We start from the raw sequence: 19,686 nt of genomic DNA on the forward strand, positions 1-19,686 counted from the left end.
TGATTACAACAGTGTTATCTCCTAATACAATGTAAATGATCTATGTTTATATGAGACTAACAGATACTTCCTTCTGCTTTCTGGGGGATAAAACAGGACGGTAGACTCTTTGGTTTGAAGAAACTAAGTGGTAGCTTTCTGTTTTCTATCATATTTCCTTCGGCATCATGAAGGGCAGAGCTGACTCTGAACTTGATACTGTCATGCAGCTCTTTTGCTTTGAATCTAGCAAAGCGGAGTTCATTGTCTTCTCAGGGCTTCTGCATGGGGTCAAGGCTGTCTCTTTCAATTTCTATCTTCTGACAATTACCTCAGTGAGGAAATCTGCAGACTCACGTGTAGCAGTTTTGTTTATCAAGAGGGAGTCTTTAGCAGGGAGAGTGTATTTTCTGAAAGGCAGTGGAAAAAGAATACAGGAAAAAAATGTCTCTCAGGAGCAATCTGTTTTGATAATGGGTAGATGAGTCCCAAAGCTAATGTGTATTATTGTTTCAGAAAGTGCCTTATCCTAGATTAATTTTGTATTTAAAAATTCCACTCTATTTCTGATTTATTTTTCAGTGACAGAGACGGTGAACAGTGACTCACCTTGTTTAACAGACACATGGTTGGTAGGTTCAAGATGGGAAACCAACCCAGTAAATCAATCAATCATATTCATTGAGCTCTACATTTGGCAAAATACCAGTACAGCATACAGCAGCATTGGTAGAAAATGTTCTCTGCCCTCAACGAGCTTACAGTCTAGAGGGGGAGACAGAAATTAATATAAATAAATAAATTACAGACAAGTGAATCAGGGCTGTGGGCTGAGGGAGAGATGACTAAAGGGTGAAAATCTAAGTGCAAGAGTGACGCAAAAAGGGAATGGAGAAGAGGAAAGTCAGGGAAGGCCTCTTGTAGGAGATGTGCTCTTAATAAGGTTTTGAAGATGGGGGAGAGTGATCATCTGTCATATATAAAGAAGAATATGAAGACTCATACGTAGCACCACACACTCACAAAGATGGCTCTTTATTGTTCTGCCCTGTTGTCGTTTGCCAGTCCTTGTACTATTTTCCTTTTCTCTTCCCCTGTATCATAATCCTCCTGCAACTTCCAATTAAAAGTAACCACTGCTTTATTGATGGCAGCGCACCTCATCGGTCAGGCTGCACAAGTCATCTTTCAGTTTTCGGCTCAGATGCTATCATTTCTAAGTCCCAACTTTCCTACATTGCTGTTGGAGTGTAAACTCCCTCTGGTCAGGGACCACATCTAGTATTTTAATTCTACTTTCCCATCTGCTTAGTCCAGTGCATTGCACCCAATGGTCAATTAATACCGTTACTACTAATGAATCATTAAAATGTTTGCACTGTCCCTTCATTTTGTTGACCAGTTTCAGCTCACCATGAAGCAGATGTTTGGGTATTCTAGCCTCAACTATTCTCCTCACATATTCCAACTCTCCTGAGGTGAATGTCGTTTCAATGCTAATAGGCTGATGTCTTTCCAAGACTTGGTTTGGTAATCCGGATGCAGGGAGTCCATTTTGGCATCTCTGAGACTCCCAGATGTCACCCCATACAGAAAATTAGACAACTGGAAATTCTCTAGCCTTTCAGCTCGGTCAGACACCTGATGCCACTCTTCTGCCACACGCTGGGGTAGACTGGCATACCCGACTGGCATACCTGGGGCAGAGGGTTAGAAGGGCGTAGAGCTGTGGAATTCTGTAGTCAGGAAAAGAGATCAGTGACAGGAGCACTTTAGCAGCAGCACATAGCTCAGTGCACACACAAAGTAGTTGGGTCTGCATGCATATAATCCAGGATGTGCTTTCACATGAATGGAATATTTTTTTAATGGTATTTATTAAGTGCTTATTATGTTCCAGGCACTGTTCTAAGCACAGGGACAGATACAAAGTAAACAGGTTGGACACAGTCCATGTCCCACATGGAGCTCATAATCTTAATCCTCATTTTACAGATGAGGCAAGTGAGGCACACCAAAGTTAAGTGACTTGATCAAGGTCACACAGCTGGCAAGTGGTGGAGCTGGGATTAGAACCCAAGTCCTTCTGACTCTAGGGCCTGTGCTCTATCCACTAGGCCACAGTGCTTCAAAATGCACTGGGAGATTGGGATAAACAATAGCAATATTGCTTTTAATGGAAAGTGATTCTTAATGATGACAATACTGGTGTTGATAGGTCAGTTCTTGACACTTCTCTTATTTTGGGATCAGACACCTCTGCCCCCAATATAAAAAAATTGCTGGCTTGAATGCCCTTAACCTCCCCTTGATAGTCTTTCACAATTTGTAGCATTGCGATCCCATCATGTCTACAAGTTGTTATTATGACATATCTTCCAACAGCTTCTATGTTCCCTAGGGAAGGACGTTGCCTTTCTGAAGGATGCCAAGTGCCATGTCTACTCTTGGGAAATAACAAATAATGAATTTTGGCAATCTTCTCATTTCCTGATTTCTCGTCAGCTCTTCCCAATTTACAACCTTGTTGGGTTCAACTGCACAGACTTTTGGGTGAATACCCATCCCCAACCTGTGGCAGAGGGATAAGGAGTAAAACGACTAGATGAGGGGAAGGCTTGCTGAAGAATCACCTGAGCAGTTTGGGAAGGGAACAGGCCCAGGGGGCATCTGGAAAAGAGCTGGTGAATATGAGTGGAACAGGCCTCAGTGGATATCAAGGCAGCCTCCTGATCGTCTATGCTGCAGGAAGTTTTGATTAAATATGGGTTTTGTGCCTAAACTTTTGATATGCACCTAACCTGCACCCTAACTGCCCACTCTCTCATTGTATTCTGTGAGAAACTGCCTGGGAATCAGAGGACCTGCATTCTAATCCTGACTGCCACATGCCTTCTGTGTGACCTTGGGCAAGTCATTTTAACTTTTCTGATCCTCAGTTAATTGATTTGTAAATGGGGATTAAATCCCACTCCCTTCTTGTATTTAGACTGTACCCCAAGTGGGTCAGGGACTGAATCCAACCTAATTATCTCATATCTACCCAAGTATTTAGTGCCATGCTTGGCACCTAGTAAGCACTACTGACAGAGATGAGCATGTGAGTGGCACTGAGCAAACCACTATTACCATAATCAATTCTTTCATCAATTCTTTCATTGGTTTGGAAGTCCCAGGCCTTAAGCTTATCTCATTCTTGATGAGAATCTCCAGCAGGGATGAATACCAAGATGGGATACTTGTCTTAGGCTGTCGAGTCATCTCAGACCCATAGTGACGTCATAGACAAATCTCACCTAGAATGCCAAATCTCACCCAGAATGCCCCACCACCATCTGCAATCATTCTGGTAGTATATAGCATAATTTTCTGTAAAAATATGGAAGTGGTTTACCATTGCATCCTTCCATGCAGTTAACTTGTGTCGCCACCCTCAATTCTCTCCCATGCTGCTGCTGCCCAGCACAGGTGAGTTTGACTTCTAATGATTGTCTTCCCACTCGCTAGCATTACCCAAGCTAGGAAAGGAATGGATAGGCCTCTGCTTGACTTTCCCTCCCTAAGCGAGACTGGTAGAGTACTGGAAACTCGCCGGGTCCAACTCTGAGAGAGGATGGGATACTTGGGTTGGACTCATTTTTTTATGGCATTTGTTGAGGACTATGTCCCAGGCACTGTATAAGCACTGGGATAGATACTAAGCTAATCAGGTTGGACACAGTCCCGTTCCAGATGGGGCTCACAGTCTTAATCCCCATTTTCAGATGAGGTAACTAAGTGATGATGTTGGTATTTGTTAAGCACTTACTATGTGCACAGCACTGTTCTAAGCGCTGGGGTAGATACAGGGTATCAGGTTGTCCCACGTGAGGCTCAGAGTTAATCCCCATTTTACAGATGAGGTAACTGAGGCACAGAGAAGTTAAGTGACTTGCCCACAGTCACACAGCTGGACAAGTGGCAGAGCCAGAATTCAAACCCATGACCTCTGACTCCCAAGCCCAGGCTCTTTCCACTGAGCCACGCTGCTTCTCTGCTAAGCACATAAACTTTGTAACTAAGTCACAAAGAAGTGAAATGACTTGCCCAAAGCCAAGCAGCAGACAAGTGGCAGAGCCAGGATTATAACTCAAGTCCTTCTGACCCACACCTGTGCTCTATCCACTGGGCCAAACTGCTTCTCTAAGCAGCTCTAACCTACCGCTCTTTCACGAGTAAAAGGAGGAAGACAGGTTCTTTCTTCTAGACCACAGGTCTGGGTAGTATGAGTTAAATGACCATTGGAGCCAAGAACATTGAAATGTTCCTTTTTAGGAAGTGTGGAATAGAAGGGGAAACAGCCCAGCATGAGCTGGAGGCAATGTTCTTGACATTTCTCCAGATGGCAAAGCCATTGAGATTTCAATTTCCCTTGGGGAAGGTGAAGGAGGGAGGAACAGAGAAAAAGTCCAGACCCTTAGAATACCCAGAGAACTTTGTTTCTTGTTGTTCAGTGTCAGTCAACAAAAAAAAGGAAAAACTCAAGCATAAATAATGGACACAAGAACTCTGAGTATTCCAAGGCGTTACTCTGAGGCCTGTAAATGGACTCTTGAGATTTCTTAATAAATGTTACATTTTAAGCTTATATTGGCTATTTTGGCCAATATAGCATGATATTTTCTCCTATCTGCTTCATTGGGGTATTGCAAAAAAAGAAACAAACCTAAACACATTTTTGATTTTGGAGAAGGTGTCAGAAGGTAATAATATCCTGGCACATTATTGCCTAATTTCAGGGTTCAACATAGTTGGCAACTCTATTAGCTGGACCTCAGGTAAAGTTCAGTGCCAATCACAATGCCAGAAAGTCTTTCTGAAATCCTGACTGGTCAAATAAACCAAAGAGTGATCAAGAATAGAAAATGGATCCTGACTATTATTTTAGAACCTTACAATGTGGTATTCTATATAACCCACCTGCCAGAATCTAGACTGAAGGCCTTAGGAGAAACTCAAGATCATAATTCTAAAGTAATGTTAGGCATCTTTATGTACATGGCTTCAGCAGACATCAAGTCAACCAATCAGTAGTATTTATTGAGTACTTACTAGGTGCAGAGCACTGTTCTAAGTTCTTGGGACAGTACGATAAAACAGAATTAGCTGCCCTTAATGAACTTACAGTCTAGAGAAGAAGAGAGACATTAATGTGAATAAAGAAGTAGTTTATAATAAATAATTTAAAGATGTGTACATAAGTGCTGTGGGACTGGGGGTCACAAAAGTCCAAAGGTCACAGATCCAAGTACATAAATAATGCAGAAAAAAGAGCTAGTTGGGGAAAAGAGAGCTTAATCAGGGAAGGCCTCCTGGAAAAGATGTGATCTTAATTGTACTTTGCAGGTGAAGACAATGGTGGTCTGGCATATATATAGAGGGAGTTGCGGGTTATGGGGAGGATGTGGGAAAGAGGCACAGTGAGTAAACTGGCGCCAGAGGAGCTGAGAACCTGGGTTGCACTGTAGTTGGATTAGTGAAGTGAGGTACAATGGGGCTAGCTGATTGAGAGCTTTAAAACACATGATAAGGATGTTATCCTCTTTGTTGTGGAGGTGGGTGGGCAGCCATTGGAGATTCTTGAGAAGTGGGGAGACATGGACGGCAAACCCACCTAATCCCTGCCCACAGCAGTTTAAAGTTCAAGAAATTGAGTGAGTGTGTAAGTGAAATTAATTGGGGGTGGATGGGTTTTGCCTTGGAAGAAGGAATAATTTGCTACCAAATCTGAGAGCTAGCTGTGTATTTGTCCCCCTAATATAAATTTTGCTTTTCTGAAAAAGCTTAAGGTTTAAAGCTCAGGTTTCCCCTTGGCAAACTAAAATTTCAGGCTTTCTAGTGAGGCAGAACACTATGCCTTTGGTGGGAAGGAGATGGAATGAAGATCATCTTCCAACTGCTAACCTTCTTCAGCTTCTTATTGCTGCCATCTGATGATAAGAAATGGGCACTGATCCTGCTTGCCAGGAGCATCTAACTTTGGTCCTCTCTCTCCATCTGTTACCTTTCTTCCAGAGTTAATAACCGACTCCTTGCCCAAGTCTGACATTAGCTTTTGTAAAGCTTCTCCAATGGCAGATTGATATAAACACCCCGTGTCTGCTATTTCCTTGACTATCTTTGCATTTATCACCCATCAGATACCCTTTTCACCAATTACTGGAGACATAAATAGGTTACATTTCACTCTCTCAAAGGAAAGCCTGTTATTTTCTTTCCCTGTAAACTTTTTGGGAAGGTTTTGAATAAAGGACCAAGAAGTGAGGGGTGAGAGATATGAATAGTGAAAAGAGAAGAGAAATCATCTTCACAGGTCTAAAATAGGTAATTGCTTTCTGTCTGTGGGGTGGACAGTTCTTACAGATAATCTGTTAGTATTTCCTCCTACCTTTACCCTCTATCATTTTAATCTGGTTAGACACAGCCTAGAATAAGATCATTGATCACTGGGGAAAAGGTAAAAGGGACAAAGATCTTTCTCTCTCTTCTATTTAAGCACTGGGACTGAGGTTATGTGGAAAATAAAACCATGGAGGACTTCCACAACATTTCCACCTCCTATTTTGCCATTTCCAAGCATAAGGTGGCTGGGGATTCACCTTTTCCAAATATTTTTCAAAAATGAATTGGTAAATTTTCATTTTCCTATATTGGCTTTGGTGGGGTTTTGATGCTTGTAGAATGGATGGATTATAAAATGACTGACTGAGGACATGCTGAGTGCCAGGTACAATGCCCTGTAGTCAGCAGCAGTGCTCAATAAATACTGTTAATAATAATGAAACTAATAATAGTATTTATGTCAAACATTGTAGTAAGAGCTGGGATACATAATCATATTGGATATTGTCCCTGTCCCTCATGGGTCTTACAGTCTAGAAGGGATAATAGGTTTTCAATTCCCTTTTTTACAGATGAGGAAACTGAGGTGTAGAGAAGTTAAGTGACTTGCCCAAGGTCACTCAGCAAGCAGGTGACAGAGCAAGTATTAGAAGTCTGACTCCCAGGACCGTGCTCTTTCCAAAAGGCCACATTGTTGATTAACTGCTGTCCAATCCTAGAGGAAAGCAGAATTTACTCAACTGCAAGAGACAGCTTTATAAAAAACCTCACTCAGGTTATGGAAAAGTGTGTCCTTCAAGACATGAATCTCAATCGTGTGCTGCCTTAGGCAGGAGGAACAACACCAATGAACCCCCAGAGTGAGATGGCATTAAGTAAGTGCTTACTATGTGCCAAATCATACAAAACACTGGAATAGATATAATCAGTTTGGGCAAGTTCCTTGAGCCATCTAGGGCTCACAGTCTAAGGAGGAAGACGGATATTTTATCCCTGTTTTAAAGATGAGGAAAGTGAGGCACTGAGAGGTTAAATGTCTTGCCCAAGCTCACAAAGTAAGCAAGTGGCAGAGTCAGAGGCCAATCCTCCTGGCTCCAGGTCTTGAATATTTCTAGTCAGCTGTGCTTTTTGTCAATGGGATTGGGTCTGATCTATTTTGTATTCATCCCAGTGCATAGTACAGTGCTTGGCACAGAGTAAACTCTTAATAAATATGAACAATAATGAGGCACCCTAATTTCAAGAGAAACTCTCACTTGCCTTATTGAACAGTCAAGAAAGCTTTCTTTATGGAAACCATGCTATTGATCCCCTGTAGGAGAATATCAGTGCTGTCAATCAGTCAATCAAAAAGTATTATTTAGTGTCTGCAGGTGAAGATGCCAGACCCTTGGAGGTACCTTGTAATGAAATCTAGTAGCTTAAAATCACCAGCACTCCGACATGAGAACGAATTCCCATCCAGCAGCCATTGCCTTGAATGTTGGTTTTTATTTATCAACGGTTTTTTCGCTTTTTTCCACAATTTGTTTCCCTCCACCCCTCGTCACCCCCCGGTAGTCTTTTTGATTTTAGCATTCACTTAATGTTCAAAGTGGTTTTTCCCTCTAAGTGAAGCATTGTGTTTTGAGAAATGACGCTTATTTTCCGGGACCTCTAACAAAGCCTTCTGATTTGAATGTCAATGCTGTAAGCATGATTAAATGTAAGATTCACTTTTACATTCCCAGCTGCAAAATTAAGTTGTACCAGTTCAATTAGTTTGCCATGCTGTTGCTAATATAATCCCCTGAAGGTTGCTATGGTGATGAGGCTAATTAGAATGGGGATGATGCTGGGGTTGTGTCCCTTTGAATTCCGCTAGCTGTGGGCTGCCAGTGAAGCTGAAAACTGCAATCAGGATTACAATCCAGAAAGGTTAAATGGGTGAGAGAACTCAGCGTTCTTGTCCATTGATCAGGGCACAGGGGCTTTAGTGTGGACTGCATGTGGAAAAGTAAGGGTCTGCCTCAAGTTTCTCAGAACCTAGTATTTTTTTTCTCTCCACTGGGGTGAAATCTATCATGTCTGTAGGAGAATTGCTATGCCATTAACACTTATTTCCACTTTTACAGTGGTCTTGTATTGTATCATGAATGTGACTCACAGTTGGGGTTCAGGGAAGAGTGCCTTCAACACTATAAATCATCCTTTCCCCCTGGAAACATTATCTAAGCTTGGCTTCCACTGACACTGTCCTTCCCAGGTTCTTTGTCTCTGGTCACTCATTTCTTAGTGTATTTCACGGGCTCCCTCTCTGTATTCCCACCCTCAAACTGTGGGAGTACCTCAAGTTTCAGTTCTGAACCTCCTACTATCCTCTATGGTATAGCCACTCCTTTGGAGAACTCATTTGCTTCTACAGTTCAACTACCACAAGGTTGATTCCCCAAATCATCTCTCCATTCCCTACTTCTCTCCTCTGCAGTCTGCAGTTCCCCTGCCTTCAAGTCACCTCTACTTAGATGTCCCACTAACACCTCACACTTAACATGCTCAAAACCAGAAACTCATCTTCCCACCCAAGCCCTGTGCTCCCCACTTGACTTTCCCATAACTGTAGGCAATATCACTATCTTCCCTGTCTCATAAGCTTGTAACCTTGGCATTATCTTCAACTCAGCTCCCTCATTCAACTCTCCCACTTTGTCATGAAATTCTCTTAAGTTTTACCTTCTCAGCATCTAGAATCCTCCTCTTCTTCTCCACCCAAGCTGCTACCATGCTGGTCCAATCACTAATCATTTGCCTTCTCAGTGACCTCCCCGCCTCTTGTTTCTCCCTTCTCCAGCCCATACTTCACTCTGCTGTCCAGGTAATTTTTTCTAAAAAAAACCCTGTTCAGTCCATGTCTCCCCTCTTCTCAGACACCACGCCTCCATGCACCGCCCCCACAAAGGTTTCTCTTAACAATAATTAATGGCTATGGTAATTGTTAATTGCTTACTATGTTCCAGCACTCCCCTGATCAGGTTGGACACAACCCCTGTCCCACATGTGGTTCACAGTCTAAGAAAGAGGGAGTAAGATTTAATCCCTATTTTTCAGATGATGTAATTGAGGCACAGAGAAGTTGTGACTTGCTCAACGTCACAGAGCAGACAAATGGCAGTGCTGAGATTAGAAGCCAGGTTCTCTGACTTCTTGGCTTATTCTCTTTCCACTAGGACATACTACATCTCATCATCATCATCAGCAGCAGCAGCAGCAGCATTTTTTGAGTGCTAACTATGTGCAGAGTGCTGTTTTAAGCACTTCAGAGAGTACAACACAACAGAGTTGGCAGACACTAGCCCTGTCCACAGTGAGATTGCACCCATCTCCATATCAACAAATCAGTGGTATTTATTGAGCACTTACTGTATGCAGATTGCTGTACTAAGCACTTAGGAGAGTACAATACAGCATAGTTGGTGAATACTTTCCCTGCCTTCAGTGAATTTACAGTTTGGAGTATCAAACAGAAACTCCTTACCACTAGATTTAAATCACTCAATCAGCTCTGCCCCTCTTACCCTTACCTTGCTGATTTCCTACTACAATCCAACCCACACACCTGGCTCCTCTAATGCCAACCTACCTACCGCACCACAATCTTTCATTTCTGCCAGTACCTTGCTCATATCCTCCCTCTGGCCTGTAACTCCCTCCTCCTTCATAGCCAACAGATTACCATTCTCCGATATTCAAAGTCTTATGAAGATAATATCTCTTCCCAAAATGCCTCCCCTGACTAAGCCCTCATTTCCCTGAATAAGCCCTCCTTCTGCAGTACAGTGCTCTGCACACAGTAAGTGCTCAATAAATACAATTGAATGAATGAATGAATCACCTATGAACTTGGGGCAGCACCCCTTAGGCACTTTTGATATTCATCCCTCCTCCAACTCCACAGCATTTATGTACATATCCATAATTCATTTTAATGTATATCTTCCCCTCCACTCCGTAAAATCCATTTTAGCAGGGATATCTACTTACTCTATTGTACCGTACTCTCCCAAGACTGTGATGCCCATGTGGGAGGGCCTGTGATGAGCTAATTATCTTGGCACATAATAAGCACTTAACAAATACCACAGTCATCATCATCATTTTTATTATTATTATCAGGCAGTTAGTGCAGTGCTTTGCACATAGCAAGAGCTTATGGAAGTCAGTCACTCATATTTATTGAGCACTTAATGTGTGTAGAGCACTATTCTAAGTGACTGAGAGAGTACAATATGACAATAAACAGACATATTCCCTGGCCACGACGAATTTAGAGATGCTTACAGATTGACTGAGTGTGAGGTTTGGAAGGCGTGAACTTTATACTTCATTAATCAGTGAGCTGAAAGACCTCCTGAAAAATATCTCATATAGTCTTCTGCCTCCAAACACTCTGATGTGGAAGAATTTCAACTATTCTCAGACTTCTCTGGGGAAGAAAATTCCATCACCTGTTTCAGCAGCCTTTCCATTGTTCAATAAATCTTTATGGCAAGCTTCATGTACACAAAACCAGGAAAAGAATGCCAGTTACATCTTGGCCTTTTCAGCCTCATAGTAGGTAGCATCATATTTAAACTGAAAGGTCAGATATTAAACAATTCCACCTCCCTACTTTGCCCATGAATTAAACAAAAAAAAAACCACTTTAATAGCCCATGTGCCCCAAATCATTTCTTAAGTAATTCAGAAAATAATATAGTATTATGAATAGTAATAACAACTGTAGCATTTAAGTACTGACTTTGTGTCAAGCACTGTGCTAAGCCTTGGGGTAGGTATAAAATGATCAGGTCGAATATTGTTCCTGACCACATAGGACTCACAATTTAAGTCAGAGGGAGAACAGAAATTGAATCCCCATTTTACAGATGAGGAAACTGAGGTACAGATAATTAAAATAAATAAGAAGGACTGCAGAAGTTTGTCCAGTGGATTTGGGGACTACACTCAACCATGGTGAAAAGAAAGGATGAGAGTAAAAGGTATAAAGAGATATTCCATCCCATGGGCACAGTTGGTGTCCTTAGCCCCAGTCAACTGCCTCACAATGCATCCTGCTGGGCATGGTGGCACGGCATAAGAGTGTGAGGATGACTTAGAGCAAACCATAACCACTACTGGAAAAACAACTTACACTCAGGCCTTTCTGATGAAGTGTGGGGGCCGGGGGCAGGAGGGAGTGGAAAGAAGGGGAAGGACTCAGAGATTTAAAAGATATGTGCACAAAACAGGAAATACTTTTCTACTACCTTTCAGCTCTCCGAAATCAGAACAAAATATTAGCCCTCAAAACTTGGCAGTGGGATATATAGATTGGGCTATGAACTATGCATGACCAGAAGTAGGGAACCAAAGCTGAAGAGATCTAGGAAAAAAGAGGCATTTTACATAACACTTTTACTGACCATGAAAAGGGCTACATATCCCTGACTACCCTGAATCTCTCACGGGCAAAGCGGTAATCTTACTCAGATGGCAAGAACATGATAATAAATTCCTGAACATATCTTCCATCGGTGAGAAGGAGACCTTTCAGGGCTTAGAAAATCATCAGGATGTGGAGACATACTCAGCCGCAAGCTTGAGAGGGTGAACCTTGAAGTCAAAGTCAAGAAAAACAAAAAAGCACCCAAGTTAATGGTATCCCTCCCAAAATCTAAAAGCAAGGAAGGTACCAAATTCTTGGATGTCTGTACAACCTTCTCCTCAACATACGGAATATTGAAGACATGTCACTAGAATTCATAGAGGCTACCAACTTCACCTTCTTCAAGAAGAAAGAAGAGAGAGGTGACTATGGAAAGTATAGGAGAAACTCCCTGCTTCCCATTACATGCGTGATTCTAGCCAAGGACCGCTTGAACAGGCTACTGAAAAATATAGTCAGTTGCGCTACCTGAGTCACAATTTGGGTTTCAGACTACAGCACAGTGCAGCAGATATTTCCTTTGCAGTGCAAGAGAGATAGGAAGAGGGCAGAGAACAACACCAAGACCTTTATACTGTGTTCATTAGCCTTACAAATGCATTTGACCAGGACTCAACTGCCCTGAGAAATCAATTGAGATTCTTAGGCTATTCCAAGATGAAATGTTTAATCATGCCAATGTTTGAAGAACCCTATCTGACCCTTTCCCCTTGGCTGTTAGAGCGAAAAAAGGCTCTGTGTGAGATTTACTCCCCCCTTTCTTTTAGGTGTTTGTTAAGCACTATGTGTTAAACACTATTCTAACCACTGGAGTAGATACCAGTTATTTAGTTATAGTCCCTGTCCTGCATGGGCCTCACAGACTAAGTAGGAGGGAGAACAGGAGAACTGATGAACTGAGAAGTTATGACTTGACTTATCCAAAGACAAAAAGCAAGCAATTGGTGGAGCTAGGATTAGAACCCAGGTCCCTGGCTCCCAAGCCCATGCTCTTTCCTCTAGGCCATGCTGCTTGCCCAATATACTCTATGCTGCTATGCTTGAAGATACGAGAGATCTTCAACTGGAGGCAGAAGACACTTCTGATCCACTGGCAAACATTTCCAACTCAACAGGTTGTGAGCATCATCAAAAGTTTTTAAGTCTGTGGTTCATAACTCCTAAATTTCAATGACCATGCTCTAAAGGCACATACATGCAGATATGCAGTGCAGATTCATCACAGTGCTGTGGTCTGACAAGAGGTCTGAAGCAATAGAAGATGTGTTCCAGGCTATTCCTTGGAAACACAACACACAAGCAGTAGTTTCGAAATAAACCAAAGAAAGCAGTCTCTGATCTAGGCAGTACAATGTCCAACAATGCATGGATAGATAAAGCGATTGGAAACAGAATCAAAAGAGCTACTATGGCCTTCAGATGGCTGCAAGTCAGACTGTGGAAACAAAACAAGACATAGTTTTGCTTTTTCATACCTAATCTAAATCTTTCAAATTGTAAATCATTTTCCATGAAGAAACAGTAACCTTATCAATCAATGGTCCCAAGGTCACATAGCAAGCAATTGGCAGAGCCAGAAATGGAACCCAGGCCCTCTGACTTCCAAGGCCCATTGGTCTTTCCACTATGTCACACAGCTTCTTGATGGGGGTGGGGTCATAAAGTTTAGCTAGAAGCACCATGTTTGGCATTAAGAAGAGACAGATGGAATCTCCCTACAGGCCTTGACCACACTGGGTGTCTACAAGGGCAGATTCTCTGTCCTGAAATTTCAAGGCTGAGGCTCCATCGGTCTTAATGGAAGACCTCATTATGCATCAAGAGTAGATCAAGATTAGTTTTCCCCAAACCCTCTGCACCGTGTATAATGAAGGTGCAAAATGATGTGAGTCTAAGAGTCCGAGTCTAGCGGTCAGTAATTGGAATGGTGTTTGGCCCATGAGGAGAGAAGACAGAAAGAAGAAAAAATGACATCATATATTACAAGTGGATAACTCTCTTCTGTGTGGGATAGAGCCATCCTTCTGTCCCATGGCTATTAATCCTCAGGGGTGTATAGCCCACACGAGCCCCCTGACAGGTTCCCAAAGCTATAGAACATAACCCTAAAATCTTCCAACTGGACCTCTATCACTGGAGTGTTTCCACAGGTTGATAATGTGATTTTAATCAAATGATTTATATAACCTCGGGTACATGTATGCAGGTTTAGTTTTCAAAGTTGGCACTACTGAAAGTGAGTCTGCATTGTTTGTCCATAAAGATAGGTCTTTGCCATGTTAATTTGATTGCATTCTGAAGAGCCTGCCTCTATTTCTGAGTTTGCCTCTCAGTATATAGATTCTCATGAACCTTAGATGGTGGCTCAGTGGAAAGAGCACGGGCTTAGGAGTCAGAGGTCATGGGTTCTAATCCCAGCTCCGCCACTTGTCAGCTGTGTGACGTTGGGCAAGTCACAACTTCTCGGTGCCTCAGTTACCTCATCTGTAAAATGGGGATTAAGACTGTGAGCCTCATGTGGGACCACCTAATTACCTTGCATCTACCCCACCGCTTAGAACAGCGCTCGGCACGTAGTAAGCGCTTAACAAATACCAACATTATTATTATTATTACCTCCATAATATTAAAATTATGAATTGCATCAGTTGGATAGAGCAACTAAGAGTATGAATATGATCTGAAGAGAGCTGGACTATGGACCAAGAAAAATACAACCCAGAATGTTAGCTTTTTTCAATTTTTCTCTCCATATCATTTATATCCCTAGTATCCAATTGATGTGCAGCATTACTCAGCAATGAGAATGCATCTGTACTGGATTAACTCTGTGATAACATGAGGGAATAATCTTAGAGAAAGATTCTGGCCAAGATCTCCACCTTGCTCTTTTGGGAACTTTTTACAGTTCATTCAAAGACTACAGAGACCCAGTTATTTGAATTTGTTAAGTGGAATTACAAATTCTCCCTTGGTTCTTTCAAACCATGTGAATCCACAAGCCCTAAACCTATTTGGTATTGAATGAATACTGGCCTGCAGTGAACTCCTATGAACCAGTTTTCCAGGAAAATGTGCCTCGTGGCCATCCTTGGGATGCATGTGCCATGCAGAGAGTAAATACCACCTACGGAAATGGCTGTAAGCAAATTGTATACAGATTTTGGCTGAACCAGTCAATGCTTGGCTAATTTCCTCCATCAAGTTCTAGCTCATTTCTTGGTCAATCTCAAACCTCCAGGAAGCCTGGGTCATGGGCACCATTGAAGTTAAATTTTTCTAAATTTCTGAGATGCAGTGTGGCCTAGTGGAAAAAGCACCGGCTTGGGAGATAGAGGACCTGGGTTCTAATCTGACCTTTACCACGTACCTGCTGTGTGACCTTGGGCAAGTCATTGAACTCTCTGTCTCAGTTCCCTCAACCTCAAAACGGGGATTCAATACGTGTTCTTCATCCTACTTAGACAGTGAGCCCCAGATGGGACCGGATTATCTTGTATCTCCCTCAGCGCTTAGATCAGTGCTTAACACATAGTAAGCGCTTAACAAGCACTTAATAATAATATAATTTATTATATTTTAATGAATACTATTATAATATTAATTGCTATTACTATCATTACTGTACCTTTCTGAAGGGAAGCATAGAGGGAAATTTGGGATTTAGGGGTAGAGGAGTGAGTTACCAGTATTAGCACTTACTGACACCAAGGAGAGATGTGGAGAGGTAGAAACACAGTGGGAAGGCAAAAACAAAGCAACAGTAAGCTCTCTGTTCTTGTTTGAGCTCTACTGGTGCAAGCAGCAGCAGAGACAGCAGCAAAAGCAACTGCAACAGCACACACTATAGAAGTACAAGAAAGGAAAATCCATATTCCCTTAAGGCCTAGATTCCTGAGGCCCACTTCCATAAATACAGCTTTCCTCACCCCATCTCTCCTCCAGGCCTTTTTAATACATCACCAGTTCCTATCTCATTTAAGACCCATGTATCCACTGAGAGGAGGTATTATAATTAGGAAAATTGTCAAAGCAAGAAATATTGTGCTGGTAGAACATGCAGAAAAACATTCAGGGTTGAGTGTTTACATGGGAAAATATTAGACATAGGAATGACATAATGAGGCTTCAATGTTTACTAATTAATAATGAACCAGATGTTTTGTGAGCTTAAGCTACTTCCTGAATATAAGGTAAGCCTCTAAGAAAGTTGCATTAACTCTTTCAGGTCACTGTGCTATTGGTTCTTTGATGAAAATAGGTACTACCAGTGCTTTAGTAGCTTGAAATGGGTCTACCTACCCAAGGAGCAATGACACCTCTGGGAAAAACTGGATCAGTACCTTAGTTGATTGTCTTTTTTCCCCAGCAATGTTTATTGAACAGCCTCTAAACTGTAAGCTTGTCTTCCAGGTCCTAAGCTTGCCCTTGAGATTGTAAATCACTGTGGGCAGGGAATCTGTCTACCAACTCTGTTATAGTGTACTCTTCCAAGGATTTAGTACAGTGCTTTGCACACAGTAAATGTTCTAAAAATACCTTTGATGATAGTTTATTCATTCAATTGTATCTAAGTGCTTAGATAATTGATGACCTAATTTGGGCAGAGCACTAGTTGTCAAACCGGGAACTCCCTCTTATTCTCCATCCAATTGACTACCTTACTGGTCCTAACATTGGTCATAGCCCAGCTTTACTATCGCATCAGCCTCTACACTGGTCTCCCTGCCTCCAGTCTGCCCACCTCCAGTCCATACTTCAGTGTGTTGCACCGATCATTTTTCCAAATGCACTCATCCCCCTGCTTCTCAAAAACTTCAGATGTTTACCCATTCTTCTCTGCTTCTAGCATAAATTTCTGACCTTCAGTTTGAAAGCACTCAATTTCTCACTCTCCTTCCTAGGTATGATGATGATGATGGTATTTGTTAAGCATTTACTATGTGCCAAGAACTGTTCTAAGTGCTGGGGTAATAAATAATAAATACGTTGGTATTTGCTAAGCACTTACTATGTGCCAAGCACTGTTCTAAGCACTGGGGTAGATACAAGGTAATTAGGGTGTCCCTCGTGAGGCTCACAGTCTTAATCCTCATTTTACAGATGAGGTAACTGCGGCATAGAAAAGTTGTGACTTGCCCAAGGTCACCCAGCTGACAAGCGGCAGAGCCGGAATTAGAACCCATGACCTCTAACTTCCAAGCCCGGGCTCTTTCCACTGAGTTGCACTGCTTCTCAGATAGAAGGTAATCAGGTTGTCCCATGTGGGGTTCACAGTCTTAATCCCCATTTTACAGATGAGGTAACTGAGGCACAGAGACGTTAAGTGACTTGTCCAAAGTCACACAGCTATCCACTCTATTCTCCCAGTACATGCCAGCTCTCACTCTTTGCTCCTCTAAAGTTAACCTCATTCTCATCTTTCCTGCCACTGACCATGCTCATATCTTCACAACTGCCTGAAACTCCCTCTCCCTTCAAATCTGTCAGTTTACAGGTCTCCCCATTTTCAAAGTCTTTTTGAAATCTTACCTCCTACTGGAGATCTTCCTTTATTAACTTTTAATCTCCCTGTTGAAATCTTCCACAGATGCCACTTGAGAAAATATATGCCACCTAAAGCACTCAAGTGTTCATAACTACCCTTTAGCACCAGATCTTTTCCAGGCCTCCCTGCCTATTCTCCTCAGTCCTACTAACACTCATCAGAAGTATGGGAGATTATTTCACTTGTATCCTATGCACTAGTTGTTCCAACTGAAAATTCTGCTTGAATAAGCAGAGAAACAGTGTTGCCTGATGGAAAGTCTTTGGGCCTAGGAGTCACAGGACATGGGCTCTAATCCTGACTCTGCCACTTGTCTGCTGTGAGACCTTGGGCAAATCACTTAGTTTCTATGTGTCTCAGTTACCTCATCTGTACAATGGAGATTCAGACTGTGAGCCCCATGTTTACACAGGGACCGTGTCCAATCCGATTTGCTTGTGTCCACCCCAGCACTTAGTACAGTGCCTGGTACATAGTAAGCACTTAATAAATACATTTTAAAAACACACAAAAAACTAAACATAAAACCCACAGTTCAGTGCAGAAAACACATGTTTCAGTGTCAGCTGGATGTGCTCCTGGATGGTCTATAGAGGTGATGGTTTGTACTTTACCATCCACACTGTGTCACTTGGTTCTGTCTGCCCAGTGACATGCCCTGTGAGGTGGATGGTACGAAGAGTGGATGCAGTCTGGTGTCCAAAAGCAGAAGATCTCTGAGACCTCAACAGCAGAAGTCCACACTGTGTCCTCACCCATTTTACAAGTCATCTTTGACTATGATACTTGTAGCTTAGCATTCGTCAGGGGTGCAGGGGAAAAGCAACGACAAGAAATGACAATGACAGCAACAACAACAAAAAATACACTGCCTTTCACACAGATCAAATCCAAATAATGACAAGAGCATTAAAGTAACACACATGCAGTACAGAATGATTGTTTCAGCGGGTAGTGTAGTATTACTAGGCAGTCATGCCTACCTCTAACCAGATTTGGATGGCCAAACCCTCAAAATTGCCCATGCAATCACACCACACCTTCCTGAGTTGAACTGAAAACACCCCCAAAGCAAGATGCATCCAGCACCCCCCCCCCGAGCCATCCTCATCAAACCAGTCTACCTCTCCACTGCTAAAAGAGAAGATGTCCTTTCTCCTATCTTCAGTCAGTCAGTCAATCAATGGCATTTATTGACTGCTTACCATGTGCAGAGCATTGTACTAAGCACTTGGAGGAGTACAACACAACAGAGTTGGTAGACACATTTCTTCCCCACATAGAGCTTACAGTCTAGAGAGGGAATCACTCAATCTAATAAATACCATACATCAGGCCAACTGTTTCTGTTGCCTTTCTCATTAGGACTCCCCACCACCCATGTCAATCAGATGCTCTCCTGGACTGCTAACTGCTGAAAAGAGCATTTTTTGTCATCTTCATTCAAGCAATTCTTTTGTAATCATTTCTTTTCTCAACCTTCCACTCTCTTGTGATTTCTGCAATCCAGCTTGGCGATGAGTAATTGCAGTTACAGAATGAAGCTATTAAAAACAAAACAAAACACATTTTCCATTAATCTCTCCATTCATTTTTAGGTGTGCAGTTGTTTGCAAATCCCTTGTTTAACAGGAAAAATCAGCACTAGATTAGCTTAGTAAATCAAAGAAATGGGGAAAAGACAGTAAGTTTGCTTGTTATTAAATACAAGAAAATGATGTTTAGTGGGTAGTGGGATTATTGATTTGACAGTAAATATGAACCACCAAACTCTTGCGTTTTTCCTCATTTTGGATAATAACTTAAAGACAGATCACCTAGGATACGCTGTCTATGCAGCAGTTTTCCTGAACTCCTACTTTGTACCCATTTCCACCGTAAGCACTGGTGCTTTTTTTCAATGGTCTACATGATTGTAGAGCTAGGAAAGATCTTTGGAGGTGATCCAAGCTACTCCATTGACCATCTTTTTCATTTTGACAGTGCCTTGGAGCAGAATGTCATTTACATGTGGATGTTTGTTAAGTACCACAGACAAGAAGGTGACCATGACCTTCGAGAGACTGGCAGAATGTGGCAACAACAAAACATCGAACTTCAGACCAGATTGAAAGTCTAATTTTTTAAGATAAAAATAAATAAATAAATAAATAAATAAATAGCAGCATTTGTTAAGCACTTACTATGTGCAAAGCACTGTTCTAAGCGCTGGGGGATACTAGGTGATCACGTTGTCCCACGTGGGGCTCACAGTTTTAATCCCCATTTTACAGATGAGGTAACTGAGGCACAGAGAAGTTAAGTGACTTGCCCC

The 19,686-nt window shown here is 42.0% G+C and overlaps 1 long non-coding RNA gene across 1 annotated transcript; it reads left to right on the forward strand.

Moving 5' to 3' along the window:
- The first annotated feature begins 3,294 nt into the window (after positions 1-3,294).
- Positions 3,295-19,477, forward strand: LOC114806365. Its single transcript, XR_003754392.2, has 2 exons — positions 3,295-3,447; positions 19,356-19,477. It is a non-coding gene; the product is annotated as an uncharacterized LOC114806365 (long non-coding RNA).
- The last annotated feature ends 209 nt before the right edge of the window (positions 19,478-19,686 follow it).

Source organism: Ornithorhynchus anatinus, chromosome X1 (genome assembly GCF_004115215.2).
Source record: "Ornithorhynchus anatinus isolate Pmale09 chromosome X1, mOrnAna1.pri.v4, whole genome shotgun sequence".
Lineage (NCBI taxonomy): Eukaryota > Metazoa > Chordata > Mammalia > Monotremata > Ornithorhynchidae > Ornithorhynchus > Ornithorhynchus anatinus.